The sequence below is a fragment of the Theropithecus gelada genome, chromosome 6, assembly GCF_003255815.1.
Source record: "Theropithecus gelada isolate Dixy chromosome 6, Tgel_1.0, whole genome shotgun sequence".
Classification (NCBI taxonomy): domain Eukaryota; kingdom Metazoa; phylum Chordata; class Mammalia; order Primates; family Cercopithecidae; genus Theropithecus; species Theropithecus gelada.
In genome coordinates, this window is record NC_037673.1 from 121,991,280 (window position 1) to 122,013,966 (window position 22,687).

The window sequence follows — 22,687 nt, forward strand, 5'->3', positions numbered from 1 at the left end:
TTACTACTTTTAATTAAGCAGTAAGTTACCGCATTTCTACTTTTTACAATTGCAAATTGCAAAGTTTTAATATGGGCAAGTTTTCCAGTCAGTAGTGGTTGAAGACACCAGTACAGTGTTTGGTTGGCTGACTAAAAGGTCTCTCTTAGACACACACACAAAATCTCCGTATAGGTTTTACAGGATCTGCAATGCCACCAAACGTCTTTGTGTGTTTAGCATTAATGGCTTGCTTTCTCTTCAGAATATACATATTCTGGAACACAAAATTGTGTCACCTCCACTTTCAGAAGTTGTTCCCGCAAAGCAAGGAGACCCCAAGCTAGATGACTGTCCACTTCATCAGTCAGAGGCACTGAAATAAGGCAAAAGGCTAAAGAAGAATATGTGAGAATCCCTGAACCCCAAAAGCAAACCTAGAATTCTTCCCAATGAAAACATTAAGCAGAGGGGTACACCTAGGACCTGATTAGGAAGTGGATAATGTATTCCTATGTACAGTAGCACCCCCTGCCCCCCTCCATCCACTTACTCCTAGTTTCATTTTCTGTGGTTTTAATTTCTGCAGTCAACCATAGTCCAAAGTTCTTAAATGGAAAATTTCAGAAATAAATAATTCATAAGTTTTAAATTGTCCACCATTCTGGGTGGAGCTAAAATTTCATGCCATGCCCTGCTCCAGCCTGCCTACAACATGAATCTTCCCTTGACCAGTGTATCCACATTTAGATGATCCCTACCCATTAGTCACAGTTATCAGATTTAAAAAACATAATATGTATAGGGTTTGATACCATATGCAGTTTCAGGAATCCACTGGGAGTCTTGGAATGTATGCCCTGCAGACAAGGGAGGGACTATTGTATAAAGATAGACAAGGGAAATATAGGCAATTTATTTGTGTGTAAATATGCTACTCAAGTCGGTATTTCTATTTCAGTAACATATAACCTCATGGGGAAATACTTACATACAAAGCACAAAGATGTGTAATGTTCTCACTAAAGCACATATTTCATTATAACTTAGATACACCTATATCCCATATTTGTGTAATTGTATTTTAAGTCTCTTTAGTGCTTATACATAATGGGGTCATATATGTATATATGTGCATGAACATGTATTTTATGTATACTACTGTTCAACACACACTATTGATTTTTTTTCTTTTTTTTAAATTTTACTTTAAGTTCTGGGATACATGTGCTGAATGTGCCGGTTTGTTACATAGGTATACACATGCCATGGTGGTTTGCTGCACCTATCAACCTGTCATCTAGGTTTTAAGCACCTCATGCATTAGGCATTTGTGCTAATACTCTCCCTCCCCTTTCCCTCTACCCCCAGACAGGTCCTGGTGTGTGATGTTCCCCTCCCTGTGTCCATGTGTTGTCATTGTTCAGCTCCCACTTACGAGTGAGAACATGTGTTGTTTGGTTTTCTATTCCTGTGTTAGTTTGCTGAGAATGATGGTTTCCAGCTTCATCCATGTCCCTCCAAAGGACATGAACTCATGCTTTTTTATGGCTGCATAGTATTCCATGGTGTAAAACACACACTATTGATTCTGTGATCTCATTTTCAAGGGACCATTGTTTAGTTAACACTTATAACTTCTTATAGATATCTTAGCATTATCATTCTCATTTTTCAAAGTGAAAAAATCATTGTAAAATAATTTAAAAACAAAGTAGTCACATTCAAGTTTTTTTTAAAAAAATTCATGTGTTAAAAAAAGATAACAAGCTGTATTAGTTTGTTTTCATGCTGCTAATAAGGGCATGCCTGGGACTGGGCAATTTACAAAATAAAGAGGTTTAAAGGACTTACAGTTCCATGTGGCTGGGGAGTCCTCACAGTCATGGAGGAAGGTGAAAAGCACATCTCACATGGCAGCAGACAAGAGAAGAGAGCTTGTGAAGGGAAACTCCCTTTTTAAAACCATCAGATCTCATGAGATATATTTACTATTATGAGAGTAGCATGGAAAAGACCTGTATCCATGATTCAGTTACCTCCCACTGGGTTCCTCCGACAACACGTGGGAATTCAAGATGAGATTTGGGTTGGGACACAGCCAAACCATATCACAAGCTATCTTAGAAAATAGTCTCTGTTTTTTTATGACAAGATCTAAATCTATAAATCTCTTAAATGGAGGAATTGGTAGAAGATTAAAGAAATAAATGAATAAAATGCTATGGTTAATAACAAAGTTTGATCAAAATGAGTAACTGACGGGAGACAGAAAACATAATTTTGAAAAGCCATTAAAGAAACTTAGACTTGCACAATGGATAATATTTCCCACTAGAGATACTGAATACATCATTTGATTGCAAGTGGAATATGAGTGAGATAATGGAAATGTGTATGAGAGTGTGTGTGTGTGTGTGTGTGTGTGTGTGAGAGAGAGAGAGAGAGAGAGAGAGAATACCTTAATAAACGTGATAACCTTTGGATGAACTTTTAATATCTGTTATATCACAGGATCTAAGAGGGTAGATTTCAAGTGTGGCTACTCCCAATTTTTATAGGCTACTATTTGGAAAATTGAGTAACACTGAAAGGTTTTACACTAGTGATATTGTATATTTTAGGACATGGTTCTACTTTCTAAAACAGAGCTACCCAAATGCATTTCACCATGGAATCTCTTTAAAAACACAATACAAAGGCCGGGCGCGGTGGCTCAAGCCTGTAATCCCAGCACTTTGGGAGGCCGAGACGGGCGGATCACGAGGTCAGGAGATCGAGACCATCCTGGCTAACACGGTGAAACCCCGCCTCTACTAAAAAATACAAAAAACTAGCTGGGCGAGGTGGCGAGCGCCTGTAGTCCCAGCTATACGGGAGGCTGAGGCAGGAGAATGGCGAAAACCTGGGAGGCGGAGCTTGCAGTGAGCTGAGATCTGGCCACTGCACTCCAGCCCGGGTGACAGAGCAAGACTCCGTCTCAAAAAAAAAAAAAAAAAAAAAAAAAAAAAAAAAAAAAACACACAATACATTGCTGAAATACTAAAGGAGATGATGAAATATGATCTACTTTTGGATTAAAGTTGAAAGTAAAATAATGCTATCAGAGATAAATTTATTCTGTGAGTAATGCTCGAAAGCATTTCTATTTTGATAACATCAGATAATGTTACCAATATATGTTGAAATAAAATAATTCATGTAACAGTGACCAGATCTTACCAAAAAGATTAGAAAGTAAATTCTTCCTAATTCACTAACGCCTAGATTGAGTATCATGTATCATACGCTCCCTTGTCTGATTTTCTGGCATTTGAGGGTCAAGTACAAAATTTTTGAAAGTATATTTTAGCACAATATATATAAATATAATTAGCAATTTTTTACATTTGTTCCGAAAGAGTATTTTTTTATGAAAAGATGTATTAGGAAGAATTCAAATAATGCAGCAAAACACATACAGTTAAAAAAAAAATAAGTCCTCAAACTATGCTATCCAGAAATGACTATTAACCCTGCATATACTTTATTCAGACATCTCTCCCAGCACATAAACCTGAAATATTAGATAGGTAGGTACATAGGAATATGTACATGATTATATAAAAACAGGATTATGCTATTTTTATAATTCTAAGGTATTATTTATATACAATAAAATTCACCAACTTTGTACATTTTTATGTGCTTTGACAAATATTTAGGGTCATGGATCTCCTACCACAGTCATGATATTGATCACTTTTGTCACCCTAAAAAAGTTGCCTCATGCCCCTTTGCTGTCAGTTCTATCCACTGTCCACTCTGTTCTGTTTTCTACCACTATCGTTTTGCCTTTTATGGATGTTCACAAAAAGTAAATCATAGAGCATGCTGGTTTTGTGTCTGGGTATTCTACGTAGCCGAATGCATTTAATAATCATCCATGTTGTCACACGGATTCCTAGTTCATTCCTTTTCACTGCTGAGCATTGTTTTATTGTATAGATATCTCATACATCCATACATTCATACAGCAGTTATGGAAAGTTTGCAGGTTTTTCAGTTGTTGCCGTTGTTTTCAGTTTTGGCTTTTTATAAGTAAAGCTGCATCTGAGAGGATTTTGAATGGATATATACACACACACACACACACACATATATATGAATAATTATTTTAGGTAAATACAAAAAAAAGTGGTATTTCTGGGATATATGTTATAGGTCTAGTTAACTTATAGGACACTGTCACATTGTTTTTACACAAGGCTGTAAAATCTGGCATTCTAACCAACAATATACAGGAATTCTATTAGCACCACATCTTTAATAACACACTTAAATTTTCATTATTCTGGTGAACATATGGTAGTTTCTCACTATGGTTTTAATTTGCATTTCTATAATGACTACTAATTTTGAGCCTCTTTCTATGTGCTTATTTGGCATTTGTATCATTCTTCGGATGTGGTCATTTTGTTGTTGGCTTGTATATTAGTTTTCTAGGGCTACCCTAAAAGTATCACACATGGCTGGGCGCGGTGGCTCATGCCTATAATCCCAGCGCTTTGAGAGACCACCCTGGGCAACAGAGAGATAATCTGTCACTAAAAACAAAGTTATTAACTAGATGTAGGTTTTAGAAATATTTTCATCCAGTTTGTGGCCTGCATGTTGATCTGCCTTAAAATTATATTTTGAAGAGCATATGATTTTAATTTTGATGAAGTTTTATCAATTAATTTATCATTTCTGAATTTTGAGTCCTACCTAAGAAATATTAACATTTGCTAAAATAAGACCACAGAGTTTTTTTCTACATGGTTTTCTAGAGGTTTTATATTTTCAACTCTCACATTTATAAACGTGTAATTCATTTAGATATGTATAGTGACTTTTCTGGACCAATTCTGTGAAGTCTAATTTTCAAAATTGTGTGTGTCATCATGGAAAAGCCTCCAGGAGAGAGACCCTGTTCCCACAGGACATATACATGTAGAGGGGTATTTTGGGGGAATGCAGTACAGAGTGCACCTACATACCAGTAAGAGTGGTTTCCTGTGTGAGTAATGTGGCTTTATTAGGAGAGCACATGTCCCTAGTTCAATGTTTGTTAGGTTATCATTCTCTTCTCTTAACCTAACTCAAACTGCTAAGAGACCCTCTTGCTTAGCTACTGAAAGAATATGGCAATTTACGGCAATTAACAGGACTGACCTAGTCTCTACTCTTTTTTGGTAATGTTCCACACATAGAGCTCATTATTTCATTTTCACAGTAAAAGGAATAGAGTAAGCAAGGCCAACATCTCGTGGAGTTAATTAGACTTCTGCTGTTTATTATTTGACAAATTTCCTCTATTATCCTCACTTCCTTAATTTTATCTCTTATAGTTTCTTTTCACATGAAACACTTATTTCAAATGAAATTATCTCAGAGAAGTGATAAGCAGGTGGGAAATGGAACTCAATTTCAGTGGCTCCAGAGGCCAGCTCTCTGAGTTTGCAGTCACTTTAAGAGCACAAGTTCATACAGACAAATAGAACATTTCTGTTTAGGAGATCCCAACAAAGCAAGCAAATTGTTGCAAGAAAAAATTTTCTAGCTCTGCATTCCCTGAAAGCTTCCAGTAAGTGGAAAAATTGTTTCTCAACAGATGGCACTCAAAAATTTTTCCTATGAAATCTGTGTGATCAAGGATTAGGGAAATGTTGCAAGGTTCTGTTTCTCTATATTTGGATCCTAAATACTGAATAATGGTTTTGTTTGTTTGTTATTGCTCTACTTGTTTTAATTAGTCTGTGTTTTTGACTGAAGTATTTTAAAGCAAATTTTATTCATCATGTCATTTCTACCCTTTGTTCTTTAGCATGCATCTCTAAATTTAGGGACATTTTCTCATATAACTCTAGTTCATGTTACATCTTTCAAGACAAACTAAGAAATGTTTCATTTTAAAATTTCACTAATTGTCTTAAAATGTCTTAAACTGGTTGTTCTGAGATTCAAACAAGGTTCTTATGACTCTTGGATCTCTATAGTCTGTAATGGGATTTTCTCTTATTGTTTTTATATTAGGTTTTGAAGACATCAGGTCAATAATTTTGTAGCTTTCTATTCTAGGCATTTAATATGCACTGGATATTAGTACTAAAGGCTTGATTGAATTCAGGTTCACGTTGGACAAGAATATTATATTTCATTGGTGGTTCTCTGTTCTTCGTAACATATAGTATTAGGAGGACAGTATGTCTGGTTATTGTATTCATCGGACATACTGACAATACAACTATACAGACTATTTGTGTATTTGTATTCTCCCCACTTTCTGCCTCTTATTCTTGTCACTTAATGATATATTCTGGAGAGCAATTACATAGAAACCATCCATATTTCCTTGTATGATTACATAGTATCCCACTGTAAGGACATATCATGATTTACTTAAACAGTATCCTCTTAAAAGATGTTGAGGTTATTTCCTGTATTATGCTATTGCAAATAATGCTGCAATTAACTACCTAGTTCCTTAGTAGTTTTTCTGGTGTCTTTTTGAGATATGGTCATGTAAGTGAGTTTTGTATTAAAGAATAAACCCACATGCAAGTTTGCTAGATTTTGCCAGATTTACAGAGAGGTGGTAATATTTTGCATTTTGACCAGAAATTCATGAGAGTGTGTGTCACTCTGTAGTCTCACTAGCCAAGTATATTGTCAAATCCTTGCATATCTGCTAATCTAATATGTAAGAAATGCTATTCCGATAAAGTTTGAATTTATTTTTGCTTATTATATGTTAGGTTGAAAACATTGTCATATTGTTTAATAGCCATTTTTACTTTTTCTCCTATGAATTGCCTGTTCATCATGTTTGCACAATTTTTTACTGGTTTCTTGGCTTTCCTCTTCACAATCTCTAGGAACTCATTGTGTATTAGAGACATTAGCCCTTTGTGACATATGTTGCAAATATTTTTACTGCTTGGTATTTGCTTTTTACTTTGCTGGTTTCCTTTCATCATACAAAAATTATTTTTAAAAATGGATACAGAATGTATTAATCTTTCCTTTTGCCTCTAAATTTTATATATTCTAGTGAGAAATATATTCACTCCAGATTATAAATATATGCACTCAAATGTTGCTGTAGTTTTTATGGTTTAACCTTTTTTAATATATCTTGGTCCATTTGTAATTTAAGATGTAAGACATGAGGCACTCAGGCAGTTTCATCTCTTTCCAAACAGCTATGCAGTGTTCCACCATCACTCATTTAAAAGCCCATCTTCTTCCTGTTGACTGGAGATACAACTTTTTGTCATATGCGAAATTTTTATAAATAAGTAAGTCCTTCCTTCCTTCTCTTTCCATTTCTTGCCTTTCTTCTTCCTTCCCTCCCTCCCTTTTCTTTCTCTCCCTTCCCTTCCCTCCCTTTTTCTTTCTTTCTTTCTCTCTCTCCCTTTCCTTCCTTCCTTCCAAAACTGAGTACCTCTTTTGATGTTAAGGATGTTTTTATTGTTCTAGCATTGCCTTTTTGCTATCACACTTATATAGTACCTTACTTAGTTGGCTCTATTATTTCTAGCTAAAGCTGACAGGTGTACATTAAAGATTACCAAAGTATCAGCCATAGAGCAATTTTTTTAAGCTGTGACAATTTTTAAGCAATCAAAAGATTTTCCAAACAGAAGCCTGTATTGGAAATGTTTATTAACAGTTTTAGAAGGTAATCACTGAGGAGTTATAATTTTTACCTTTTGCTTTTATAATGAATTTTTATAAGATGTTTGTAAGTTGTAATTAATCACATTAAAAATTATATTATTCACTTTTTAAAATTTAACTACATAAAAAGCTTTCTTAGAAAAAGGATAACAATCTAATTTCACATATCCCTTCACATGTCAAAAACATTTCTGTCTTTGCATGTGATTGTGTGTAGAGCATGTAATCAGATTTATTCCTTTATACCGAATGTCATACTTTCCTAACAGATTTTTATACAACAAATTTTTGTATGTGGAAAAGCATTGCTTTCTGTTGACTGTCTGGAACCTTCACTGTAAAACAAAATTGTGTCATCTTAATGTAATTAAATTATAATTGAGGGCACAATAACTCTAATTTCACAATCCTTTTAAGGCAAATCTAATTAATAGCATTTAAAGGTCCTTAGGCTTGTATTATGTTTTTATTATCACAATATCCCACAGAGCAATAGTAAGCCCCAAAGCCTTTGAAATATGATGGAGATTTTCACTGACCTCAAACTGGCTTAACACTTGTCATTTCATATCCCAGGTAATTGCTTTAATGCTCTCTGCTAGTACTTTTGATACCATTTCTACACTGTGGCCTCTTCCACATATGTTTGTCCAGTGACACTCACTAAATCATACAGTCACAACGCCTTGAGAAAAAGAGAAGACAGTAAAGCTAAGGATTAAAATGAAAGCCAACTTAAGACTGATGAGAGAAGGCACAGCTTTGTGTCCTGGGCATGAAGATCTTGACTGAAGAGTTATTCAGTGGTAGTGGCAGAGGTCTGGAGAAGAAAGCCTTGGTACAACAAAGTCAGAAGGTTTCAAAAGTTACATTTCTTTTCTCCTCTGCCATACCATACAATGGTAGGCCTCATGAGAACAGCTCTGGAAGACCAGCCTTATTTTGCCTGCTGGTTGCAGTCCTGACCAGACATCAGGAGAGATCCAAGAGTAGCTGCATTTAAAATTAAAAGTAGTTTATTTGCAGCAACATGGATGTAACTAGAGGTCATTGTTTAGTAAATAAGCCAGGCAAAGGAAGACAAACATTGCACATTCTCACTCGTATGTGGAAACTAAGAAAGTTGAACTCATGAGAGTAGAGAGTAGAATGATAGTTACTCGAGACTGAGAAGTTACCACCACTGGGAAGTTGTGGGGAGAGAATGAAGAGAGGCTGGCTAATGGGTACAGATATACAGTTAGATAGAAGAAGTAAGTTCTAGTGTTTGATAGCACAATAAGGTGACTATAGTTAATAATTTATTGCATATTTCAAGATCGCTAGAAAGAAAATTTGAAACGTTCCCAACACAAACATATGATAAACCTTTGAGGTGATGGATATTCTAAATACCTTGATTTGATCATTACACATTGTATGCATGTATCAAAATATCACATGTACCTCATAAAGATGTATAATTATTGGCTGGGTGCAGTGGCTCTCAACTATAATCCCAGCACTTTGGGAGGCCAAGGAAGGTAGATCACCTGAGGTCAGGATTTTGGGATCAGTTGGGACAACATGGTGAAATCCCATCTCTACTAAAAATACAAAATTAGCCAGGCATGGTGGCACATTCCTGTAATCCTGTAATCCCATCCTGTAAATCCCATCGGGAGGCTAAGGCAGGATAATCGCTTGAACTCCTTCACTGATCATTAGAGAAATGCAAATCAAAACCACAATGAGATACCATCTCACACCAGTCAGAATGACTATTAAAAAGTAAAAAAAAAAAAAAAAAAAATCGATGTTCGTAAGGTTGTAAAGAAAAGGGAACACTTATACACTGTTGGTGGGAGTGTAAGTTAGTTCAGTCATTGTGGAAAGCAGTATAGTGATTCCTCCAAGAACTAAAAGCAGAACTACCATTCATCCCAGCAATACCATTACTGGGTATATACCCAGAGGAATATAAATTATTCTGCTATAAAGTCACATGCATGCAAATGTTCATTGCAGCACTATTCACGATAGCAAAGACATAGAATCAACCTAAATGCCCATCAATGACAGGTTGGATAAAGTAAATGTGGTACATATACACCATGGAATACTATACAGCCATAAAAATGAATGAGATAATGTCTTCTGAGGGAACGTGGATGGAGTTGGAGACTATTATCCTTAGCAAAATAATGCAGGAACAGAAATCAAAATACCATATGTTCTCACATATAATTGGGAGCTAAGTAATGAGAACTCATGAACACAAAGAAGGGAACAACAGACACTGGGGTCTACTTCAGGGTAGAGGGTGAGAGCAGGGAGAGGAGCAGAAATGATAACTATTGGATACTGAACTAAATACTTGGGTGATGAAATAATCTGTACAATAAACCCAAGTGACATGAGTTTACTTATGTAACAAAGCTTCACATGTCCCCCTGAGCCTTAAATAAAAGTTAAAAAAATAATAAAAAGTTGTTTTCAGTGACCAACAATATATGAGAAACATAACATGTCCTGTACCCATCATAGAGTCACAATGTACATTTCATTATGAAGACCTATGTTAAAGAAATCAGGGTAGCCAATTAAACCTATGGACTAATTTTAATTATAAAATTTAAAAGATATTTCTTTTTTCTCCTTTATTATACTTTTTATCCTCCTGTGGAGTTAATATTGCACAGAGCATATTCTAAAAAATGCTGGTTGGAAGATTTTCCAAATTTATAATGTACTCATGTTTGCAGCTGCATCACATCCTTTTGGAGGCGTAGGTGGGTGTAAATCAAATCTATAAACCTTTGCAGTCTTTTGAGTGCCTCGAAAAGTGTTTCTGCAAATATCAACTTAATAAACAAACAGCAACATCTGAGTTTTCATTACGATGAAGTCCATAAAGTAGGTCTGTAGCCACTAACTAAGCTGCACATATGGTTAATTAGAAGTATCATAAAGCTTTATTGAAAAGCATAATATTTACATCAAAGTTAACATTTGAGTTATGCTGGATTTGGGCTACTGTGAAGGCTAAGATTTAATGGTAAGAATTAGCATGTAGTGGGGATTATTACAAGATTTTCACTAAAATTATTAATATCCAGAAAATCCTTGCAACATCCAGAAAAGGGAATAAGATGATGGCATTACTCTAACTTTTAAAAATTGATATGCTATTTTTTGACACTGGGAACCCTATGCATTACTTACATTTGTGCATGTATATGCATGTGTATACGTGTGTGTGAGTGTGTGTGAAGTCACTCAGTACTTCAAGTCCCAGTGTCTTCATTGGGCATGCTCCTAACTTGTCATAACTGTTGTGGATAATAAACGCTGGTTGGAAGATTTAACTACTGAGTACTTTGAGGTTATTTTCTAAAATGTAAAGTTGAAATCACGATGGCTATTGTTAATTGCTCCTTGGGAAGTACATATAATCTCATTTAAATATGAGATTTCCTTTTGCTGCCTTTTTGGACACCATTAACAATTGTTAAAGATACTTGAATCAGTTTTTGTCTTTCAAAAAATCTGTTACTATCTTGGGAATAAAGTTTGTCTTTTTTTTGAAAGACAAAAAAACTTAAGTCAGTTTTGTCTTCCAATAAAATTTGTTAACTATCTTTGGAATAGTTTGTCTTGTTTTGTTTTGTTTTGCTTTAAAATTTTCTCCCCCAGTGCAGCATTGAGTACAAAGAAGGAATTTCATAAGTTCTATGACTTCTTGAAGGTCCCGGGGCCCATGGGTCTCTCCTAAACATAATAGAATTTGCAGAAATATACAGGATAGCTAGAAGATTGAACATTTTACTTTTCATTCAGTCAATAGATACTCTAAGATTTTTATTGAAATGTAACATAGATAAGTACATGAATACAACAATAAAACTTGCCTAATTTTCACAAAGTGAACATACTAGGTGACCAAGACCCCAAAACCTGAATATTATCAGCACAAATCCCTCCACGTCACTATCAGTCACTATCTCCACCAAGTAAACCATTATCGTGACTTCCAACAGCATATAGTTGCAACACAGAATTATATAGTATATTCTCTTCTGGGGGGATTTGACTTCTTCAACTAAATACTGATTTTTTTTTTTTTTTGAGGTGTGTCTACAGTATGTGTACCGATGGCTTATTTTCAATGCTGTGTAACACCATTCCATTGTAATTTGTTTATCCATTCTTCTATACATGAACATTTGGATTGTTTACACTTTTTTGGCTTTTACAAACAGTCCTGCTATAAACATTATTGTGCATTTTGGGGGGCATTCACTTTGAAGTAGAACTACTGGGTTTTAGGGTATGAAAAAGATTGGGTAAAGTAGATACTATCAAATTCTTTTCTGGAGTGATTTTATCAATTTAATCACCAGCTTTGTAGGATAATTCAAACTGCCTCACATGGTCACTAACACTTGATAATGTCACTTGGACAATTTTTAGCCAGTATGTTTTGTCAGTTCAATTATTGTAATTTTTGAAATGTAATTCTCAATCAATTTTAATGAAGTACAATTTAGATACAATAAAATGCACGCATTTAAAGCGATGTTGATAACAAATTTAAACATCTGTGTGATTATCATATCAATACAAACAGGGAACATATCTATCACTCTCGAAAATTCCTTTGTGCCCCTTTTCAGTCAATGCCCTCAACACCCACTGCAGGAAACCATGACCTGATTTAGGTCAATGTAGAATAGTGTTGCTTAATGTTAGACTTTACATAAATTTAATCATACAGTATGTACTCTTTCGTATCTACTTCTTTTATTAGAATTAAAGTTTTTAGTTAATCTATGTTTTTACACATATCAGTAATTCATTTCTTCATATAGCTGAGTAGTATTCCATTATATAGATACATACCACAAGTTGTTTATCATCCACTCACCTATTGATGAACTTTAAAGTTGTTTCCATTTTTTTGTGTTAAGAATAATGCTGTTATGAACATTCACATGCAAGTCTTTTTGTGGTTATCTTCATTAAGCATATCATATGACAAGGGTATATTTAATTTTACAAGAAAATTCTAGCCTCTTTTCCAAAGTGATTTTAACATTTTAGACACTCAACAGCAATATATGAATCATAAGTACTCCACACTCCTGCCAACATTTGGTATTGACAATTTTTTAATATTAGTCATTCCAATTGTGCAAATTTGTGTTTTGTTGTGGTTTTAATTTGCATTTCTTCATAAGTAATTATGCTGAACATTTTCAAAGTGATTTTAAACTCTAAAAATCTACTGGTGATTTTTTAAATCTTCTCTTGTGAGATGTTCTTTTCAATTTTTGGCCCTCTTTTTATTGGGTTGTTTACCTTCATATTGTTGAGTTGTAAGAACTCTTCATATTGTCTGCATAGAAGTCCTTGTTAGATACATGCACATGTAGAGTAAATATATTTTCCCAGGTGGTAAACAGCCTTTGGGTTTTCTTTAGTGACTTTTGAAGAAACAGAGGATTTTAATTTTGAGGAAGTTCAATTTATGTTTTCTTTTTTGCTTAGTGCTTTGTTTTTCTTACCCACCCCCCAAAAATCTTTGCATACTCCAATGTATGAAGATTTTCCCCTGCATTTTCTTCTGGAATGTTACGGTTTTACCTGTTATTTTTAGGTAATAAAAATAATCTATTCACCAATGACCTATTTCAAATTAATATTTATGTAGAATGTGAGATGGGGTACGTGTTTTATTTTTTTCATATGGCTATACAGACATTCCAGGATCATTTATGGAAAAGACTCATTTTATCTCTAACTTATTGGTGCTTGGTTAAAATTTAATGAACCATACATGGTTTTACTTCTGGATTTTGTTTTGCTCCACTGACACTCTGTGTCTTTCTGCCAATAACACGTATCAAGATTACTTTAACTTTAGCTTTATAGAGATCTTCAAATTAGAAAATGTGATTGCTTTAACTTTATTCTCTTTCAAAACATTGTTGACTCTTCTATGTCTATGCTTTTACAAATTCTACAAATATGTCAGCTTACATTTTGATTGGGACTGTGTTAAATCTACATAGACTTTTTGTGGGAGAATGAATTAATTAACAACGTTGAATCTTCTAATAAACTCGAACAAAGTAAATCTCGGCATTTATTTATGTCTCACATACGTTCTCTGAGAAATGTTTTCAGTTTTCAGTATAAAAACTCAGCATATTTTTGTTAAATTTGTTCCAAAATATTTTGGACTTTGATGCCACTAGACATGACATTTCTTTTTGAGTTTCAATTTTATTTCATAACTTTGTCCCCATTATTTCTTGCTAGTGAATGTAAATACTATTTATTGTATATTAGTGTTTATTCTGTGATTTTTGCTAAATTTACTTATTAATTCTAGTAGGGTTTTTTGGTAATTTTAAAGGATTTTCTCTGAACATTATCATATCATCTCTGAATAGAGACGGCTTTATTTCTTCTTTTCAAAGTTTCTAACTTTTATTATTTTTTTCTTTGTTTTACTACACTTTCTAGGACCTTTAGTACAATTTAGAAGAGAAGTGGCAAGGATGAACATCCTTTTTTTTTTTTTCCCCTCAAATGTAAGATAACCAAAACAGCATGGTACTGGTACAAAACAGACACATAAACCAATGGAACAGAATAGAGAACCCAGAAATAAGAACTGATACCTACAACTATCTGATCTTCTACAAACGTGACAAAAACAAGCAATTGGGAAAGGATTTGCCATTCAATAAATTGTGCTGGAATAACTGGCTACCCCTATACAGAAGATTGTACATGTACAAAATTTAACTTATACCATGTACAAAAATTAACTCAAGGTGAATAAAGACTTAAATTTAAAACCCCAAACCATAAAAACCCTGGAAGACAACCTAGGAGATACCATTCAGAATATAGGCACAGGCAAAGATTTCATGATGAAGATGCCAAAAGTAATTGCAACAAAAGCAAAAATTGACAAATTGGATCTAATTAAACTAAAGAGCTTCTGCGCAGCAAAAGAAACTATCAACAGAGTAAACAGACAACCTACAGAATGGGAAAAAATTTTCCAAACTATGCATCCAATGAAGGTCTAATATCCAGCATCTATAAGGAACTTAAACATATTTATAAGAAACAAAAACAACCTATTAAAAAGTGGGCAAACGACATGAATGGACACTTTTCAAAAGAAGACATATGTGCAGCCAACAATCATATGAAAAAAGCTCAGCGTCACTTATTATTAGAGAAATACAAATCAAAACCACAATGAGATACCATCTCACAGCAGTCAGAATGGCTATTACTAAAAAGTTTAAAAAATAACAGATGCAGGTAAGGTTGTGGACAAAAAGGAATGCTATACTGTTAGTGGGAGTTTAAATTAGTTCAGCCATTGTGGAAAGTGCTATGGCAATTCCTCCAAGAACTAAAGACAGAAATACCATTTGACACAGAAATCCCACTAGTGGGTATATATCCAAAGAAATATAAATCCTCTATTATAAAGACACATGCATGTGTATGTTCATTGCGGCACTATTCACAATAGCGAAGACATAGAATCAACCTAAATGCCCATCAACGATAGACTGGATACAGAAAATGTGGTACATATACAGCATTTAATACTATGCATCCATAAACAAGAACAAAATTATGTCCTTTGCCAGAACATGGATGGAGCTGGATGCCTAGCAAACTAACACAGGAACAGAAAACTAAATATCATATGGTCTCACTTATGAGTGGAAGCTACATGATGAAAACACATGGACATAGAGGGGAACAACACCCAGTGGGGCCTATTGAAGGGTAGAGGGCAGGAAGAAGGAGAGAATCAGGAAAAATAACTAATGGGTACTAGGCTTAATACCTGGGTGATGAAATACTCTGTACAACAAACCCCCATGACACATATTTACTTATGTAACAAACCTGCACATGTACCCCTGAACTTAAAATAGAAGTTAAAAATAATCAGTCTTTTATTCTTAAGTATGATGTTAACTGTAGAATATTTTATAGAGTCACTTCATCAGGTTGAGGAAGTTTCATTTCATAACTTTTTGAGAATTTTTATCAAATAGGATATCAAATTGTATCACTCTTTTCCTGCAAGATTGAAATGATTATATGATTAGTTTGCTGAATTTTGAGTTAGGCTGATTTATTTTCAGAGCTTGAACTAAGCTTGTATTTTTTAAATGAATCCCTTTTGGTCATGATTTCTTAACTATTTATATATTGCTCGATTTATTTTCTAAATTTTAAATGATTTTTGCATCTTCATGCAGAATATCGGCCTGTAATTTTATTGTCTTGTGAAATTTTTGTCAAGATTTTATTTCATGGTTAGGCTTCCTCATAAAATTAGTTTGGAAGTAATCTTTTCTTCTCTGTTTTTAAATATATTTTGAGTAACATTAGTCTTATTTCTTCCCTAAGTGTTGGTTAACACAGTAGTAAGAATATATGGGGCTACATTGTTTTATTGGGAAATATTTTGATTATGAATTCAAATTTATATTTTTTCGCTCAGTTTGGATTAGTTGTATTTTTCAAGGAATATGACCATTTCATCTCAGTTATCAAATTTATCCACAAGAAATTGTTTGTAATGTTTTATATTAACATTTTAATACCTGTGAAATTTGTAGTTATGTTACCTCTTATTTCTGACATTGAAATATTATTTCCCCCCTCTTTTTTGCTTGATTAGTCTTGCTAGAAGTGTATGAATGTTTAAACTTTTCAAAGAACATCTCTTAGCTTTAATTTCTCTATTATCTATTTTATTAATATCTGTTTCTATTTTATTATTTCACTGCTTCAAAGGGATACTCAGGTCATTTGTTTTAACCTCTAATACATTGCTATGGTTTGAATGTTTTTGTTCTCTCCAAAACTCATGTTGAAACTTACTGCCTGATGCAATGAATGAATTAATGCCATTATAAAGGGCTTGATGCCGGGAGTTTGCTTATTCTTCATTTGCCATTCCACCTCCCACCATGTGATGACATGGTAAGAAGGCCCTTGCCAGATGCTGGCACATTGATACCAAACATCCCAACCTCCAGAACTGTGAACCAATATATTTCTAGTCATTATAAATTACCTGGTCTGCAGTTTTTTTATAGCAGCACAGAACAAACTAAGAAATACAGATCCTCCCTGACTTAATGTTGAGGTTATGTTCTGATAAACTCATTGTAACTTGAAAATATTTTAAGTTGATAATGCATTTAATAGATCTAAACAACAGAACATCATAGTTTAGCTTAGCCTATCTTAAATGTGCTCAGAACACTTATATTAGCCTACAGTTGGGCAAAATCATCTAACATCAAGCCTATTTTATAATAAATCTTAAATAGTTTTTAAATATTTCATGTGATTTATTGAATACTGTACTGAAAGTGAAAAACAGAATGGTTGTATAGGTGCTCACCATTAATTTAGAGTTCAAAGAAAGTTTGAGACATTAAACTAAAATCTATTGCTGGATGATAAGGATGCTACAACAACTGGGTTATCAATTTCTTTCTCTTCTGATAAAACTTCAGAACAGTTGGTAGAAGGCACTGAGACACTGACATATTGATTTAGCAGGCATAGTGTTCTTCAGAAAGACATCGAGTATTGGTTATTTATCCTCATGATTGCTTAGCTGACTGGAAACTATTCACTGCCCAGCATCAGGAGATAGTATTATACCACATATTACTAGCCTAGGAAAAGATCAAAATTCAAAATTTCAAGTACAGTTTCTACTGAATGTATAACACATTTGCACCATCATAAAGTAAAAAATTGTAAGTTGAATCATAAGTTGGGGACTATCTGTACATTAATTCAAAGCGATAAATTTCCCCTTAAGCACTGCTTTGGCTATATTCCACAAATATTCATATAATTATTACTCAGTTCAAAATATTATAAGTCCCCTTATGATTTCTTCTTTGACCCATGGATTATGCAGGAGTGTATTAATTTTATTCCCAATACTTGGGTCTTTTCTGTATATAGTTAACTCTTGAAAAGTCTGGGTCTGAACTTTTTTGGGTCCACTTATACATGGATTTTCTTCCACCTCTGCCATCCCAGAGACACAGGACTAACCTCTCCTCTTCTTCCTCCTCCTTAGCCTACTCAGCATGAAGATGAAAAAGATGAAGACCTCAATAATAATCCACTTCCACTTAATAGTAAATATTTTTCCTTCCTTGTAATTTTCTTAATAACATTTTCTTTTCTCTAGCTTATTATAAGAATATAGTATATGTTTTTATGCTTTCCATTGGCACGTTATATATTTTTCCAATCGCTTGGTTTCAGCTTGCTTTTGTATTTATGTTTAAAGTGCATCTTTTGCAGGAGAGATATAACTGGGCGCTTCTTTTTTAAAAAATGCTTTCTGACACTATCTTTTATGTGTAGTGTTTAAGTTATTTATATTTAATGTATTTTTATGAGGTTAGGATTCAGTTCCACATCTTACTATTCATTTTCCATTGTCCTTTATGGGTTTTCTTTGTTCTTCTATTTTTCCTTCATTCTTTTGAATAAAATAATTTTTAAAGTTTATTGCATTTTCTCTATTGACTTCCCTACCTTTTTATTTTCTTAGTGGTTGCTCTTGGGCTAAGCTATACATCCTTATTTTATCAATGCACATCTTGGTAAATATTTCAGCACTTCACACTTTTACCATTCTACACTTCATATCTGACACTTCATACTCTACCTTTTGTATTTCTCACTTAATATTTCACAAATATAACACTGAAATAGCGTAATTTTATTCACCCTCCCCTTTGCGCTATTTGTCGTGTCTTTTGTTTCTACTTACCACATGAACTCTGTTATAATATTATTTTTTGAACCATTATCTGTTTTTTAAGTAAATTACAAAAAGAAAAAAATCAGATTTTAAAATTTCCACAGTTATTTAGCATTTTTTTTTTTTGGTATGGATCACTCTTTCCTGTTAGAGATGAGTGAGTTTCCATCCGGTATCATGTTCATTCACACTAAAAAGTATCCTTTGTGTTTCTTATATTGCATGTCTGCTAAAGATAAATGATCTCATCTTTTTATTTTAAATGTCTTCACATCTTTTATGTTTTTGAAGAATTTTCATTCTAGTCTCTATTGCTTATGGCAAGGGAGCAATGATACCTTATTTATATTATAATTGCCCTCTATTTAATGTGCCTTTCCTTCTTCTGGTTACTTTCCATGTTTTCTCTTTAATTCCTATTTCCAGCAGGCTGAATATGATGTGCTTAGTTATGATACACTTTGATCTCTTGCTTAGGGTATACTGAATTTCTTGGAACTGTAAGTAGAATTTTCTTTCACCAAATTTGACAATTTTGTTTTCATTTTTTAACTTTTATTTAATTTATGAGTACATGTGCAGATTTGTTCCATAGCTAAATGTGTCATGGGGCTTTTTGTACAGATTATTTCAGCATGCAAGTATTAAACCTAGTACCCATTAGTTATTTTTCCCAATCCTCTCCTTCCTCCCAGCCTCCAAATCTTCGAGAGGCCCTAGTGTGTGTTGTTTCCTTCTAAGTGTCTACGTGTTCTCATCATTTAGCTCCAACTTGTAAGTGAGAACATGCAATATTTGGTTTAGTTTGCTAAGGATAATGGCCTCCAGATCCAACCATGTCTCTGCAAAGACATGATCTTATTATTTCTAATGGCTGTAAGTTTCATTCATTATTTCTTCAAATTTTTTTGGTCAGTCCTTCCTTCCTTTCCAATATTTCTGACTCAAATGTTACATATTTTACATCATTTGCTACTTCTCCCATAATTATTTAAAAAATTTTTGTCAAAAAGAAATTATCTTCAGATTAGAGAAGATCTACCTGCCCTTAAGTTCACTAACATTTACCATCTATACTTTGTTGTTAAGATCATACTGTAAACATTTTTATTCATTTATTATACTTTTCAGTTCTAGCACTTTCATTTTTCTTTTTTTACAGTTAACATTTCTCTTTCAAAATTTCCTCTCTGTTGACTGATTATGACCATTTTTTCCATGTTTGGCTTGTGTTTTGTTGTTGTTGTTGTTGCTCTGTCATTGTGGAGAAATTGTTCCCAGGAAGATAATTTTATCTATGAATAATGATATATTAGTCAATTTCCACGCTGCTGATAAAGACACACCTGAAACTGGGTAACTTATAAAGAAAAAGAGGGTTAATGGACTCACAGTTCCACGTGGCTGGGGAGGCCTCACAATCATGACAGAAGGCAACAGGCATGTCTTACATGGCGGCAGACAAGAAAATGAGAGCCAAGCAAAAGGGGAAACACCTCATAAAACCATCAGATCTCATGAGACTTAATCATTACCATGAGAACAGTATGGGGGAAACCACGCCAATGATTCGATTATCTCCCACCAGGTCCCTCCCACAACAGATGGGAATTTTCCTGCTTGGCTAAAACTTCCACTAAAATGTGAAGAGAAGTGATAATGCCAGGCATTCTTGTCTTGTTTCTGGTCTTAGGGGAAGGTTTTAATATTGCACAGTGAAGTATAATGTTTGCTCTAAGTTGTTTTTTTTTTTTTTTAAATCAGATTAAAGATGTTTCTTTTTGTTTCAAGTTTGCCAAGGAGTTTCTATCTTGAATGGATAGTAAATTTCATTAAATCATATTTTCTGCATCTTTTCTCTCATTTCATTATGTGGCAAATTACACTAACGGAATTGTGATGTTAAATCAACCTTATTTATTAGAATGACTACCTTTGACATGAGATATTTTGTTTAGATTTTTTTGCAGCCCTGAAATGTCCTATAATTTTGAGTAACATCAAGTAACTCAAAGTAATATCTCATCAGATTTTAATGTTGAAGTTATGCTGGTGATAAAGATAATCTCTGTGTCTTTTTCTATTATTTTTTCCATCTTTGCTTTTGACCTTGTTTTTGTTTTTTGCATACCTGGTAAATTCTGATTGAATGTAAGACATTTTACATGAAAAATTATTGAGGATCTTGATGATTAGAGAGAGAAAGTGAGGTCAGATTACTGCAATCAAACCAGGGGCTATGTTGGAACCAGGCTAGATTATATTTTTTGTAAAAACTGTGTCTATCCTTGCTTCACTTTATCCCCTTGTGTATTACATAATACTCTGGATTTCAACTGAGTTCCTGGGTTGTTCACTAGGGTCCCTTCTACTTGGAAGATTCTAATCAATATTTTTTTTTGCAGCATGGTGAGACTACAGAAATCTCATTCTGCTTTTCAAAAGCTTTCTGCTTACCTTCTCAGCAATTTTCCCTGTGTGATTTATATATTTGGAAAATGTATTTTCAGAAAAATCACTAAGTATGAAGCTCAGTTCTCCACATCTTCCTTCCCTCTGGACCTAGTCCCTTAAGTCCTAACTATATTGGCAGTCCTAGACTTTAGACTCTAATTTTTGTCTCCCTAGCCCTGTGAAGTTGCCAGAGGTGTGGCTGGCTGCTCAGATTCTTATCTGTGGGCCCGTTCCCATGTCTTTAGCCTTTCCATCTTTGTCAAGTATCAATAGGTAACACTTATGAGAAAGGTGGCCTGCACAATGTGAGTTTCCCAGTCTTTGATTCCTTTAAATCTATAATCTTGGCTCTCCGGTGCTTGGTTGCCTTAGCTTTTCTCTGATGCCTTCAAACAGAAGACATATATATATATATATGTGTATATACAAACACACACACACACACACACACACATATATATATATATATATATATATATATAATCTAAGAAGAGGAAATCCTCTGCCGAATGGTAATTCACTAGATTTGAAATGGAAAGATGTTCAATCCAGGAATTTAATATTTTGTCAATAAGTCCAAAGAATTGACAGCTATAAATTTATTGCTATGAATGAGATTCAAAAGTGCCTTTGAGGGAACTTCCTCATATGATACGTTCTGTCTTATAGGACATAAAATATCTGTGGAGAAGAGAAAGTTTTGGGACCCCAAAGAGCATAATTTTGCATGAATAGAATTACAGTATTTATCAGAACTTGGAAGTATTTACATGCATTTTTGTTCTCAGTTGTGCAAATACTTTCTCCCCCCAGTTAAATAGCAACATGAATATTTCAATATTCCTTCCTACATTGGGGATGAGATAGTTTATTAATAGTACTTTAATTATTACCATTAAATGAATGCATTATCTTCTCTTCCATTCCCTCTCTCATGTTTTCTCTGTAGAGATTGATTCTTAAATAGGAAACATAATCTCTGCATATTCATAATGATACATAAGTGAGTTACAAATGAGAATGAAATGTAAATGAAGATAATGAAACCTTTATGACCAAGAAATGGCAATAGTATTTATGTAGTAGTTCTTGCCAACTAAGCAAAGTAGGGTGTTCGTTTAAGCAATATATCCCAGGAATCACACATTATATCAACAAGAGGCTACCTTATTTTTGTATTAACTCATTACATAAAAGAGTATAAAACTTTTTGATATATATGGAAATATTTAAAATCCTAGCTTTAAATTATGGAAACAGTTCCTAGGTATATTAAGAAATTGTTTATTATAGTAGCTAATAATGGAGTATAAGTTATAATGCTATCCATACCAGAAGACAAACTACATAAAAAGAAGTGGCATTGTAAGAGTATATCAAGAATCACTTTAAAATTGGATCCACAGGAATGCAGAATTTTTTGTATCTTTGTAGTATGCATTATTTTTATTCATTATAATGATTTACCACTACAAGGGTAGGGAAAAATAATTTATTTCAACATTCTTACTCATTAAAGTGTTGGGAATAAAAGAATCCAATAAACATCAGCTTTTTAAAAGTAGTCATAAGAGGTTATTTTTGTGTTATATCATCTTTATATTCACAAATTCATTTAACTGAAAATTAGAATAATTAACAAGCAGCTGACCAAAATTTTGATTTTTTTCATATTTATAAGGTAAACATTTTCTAGTCTTAGAAAATGATATT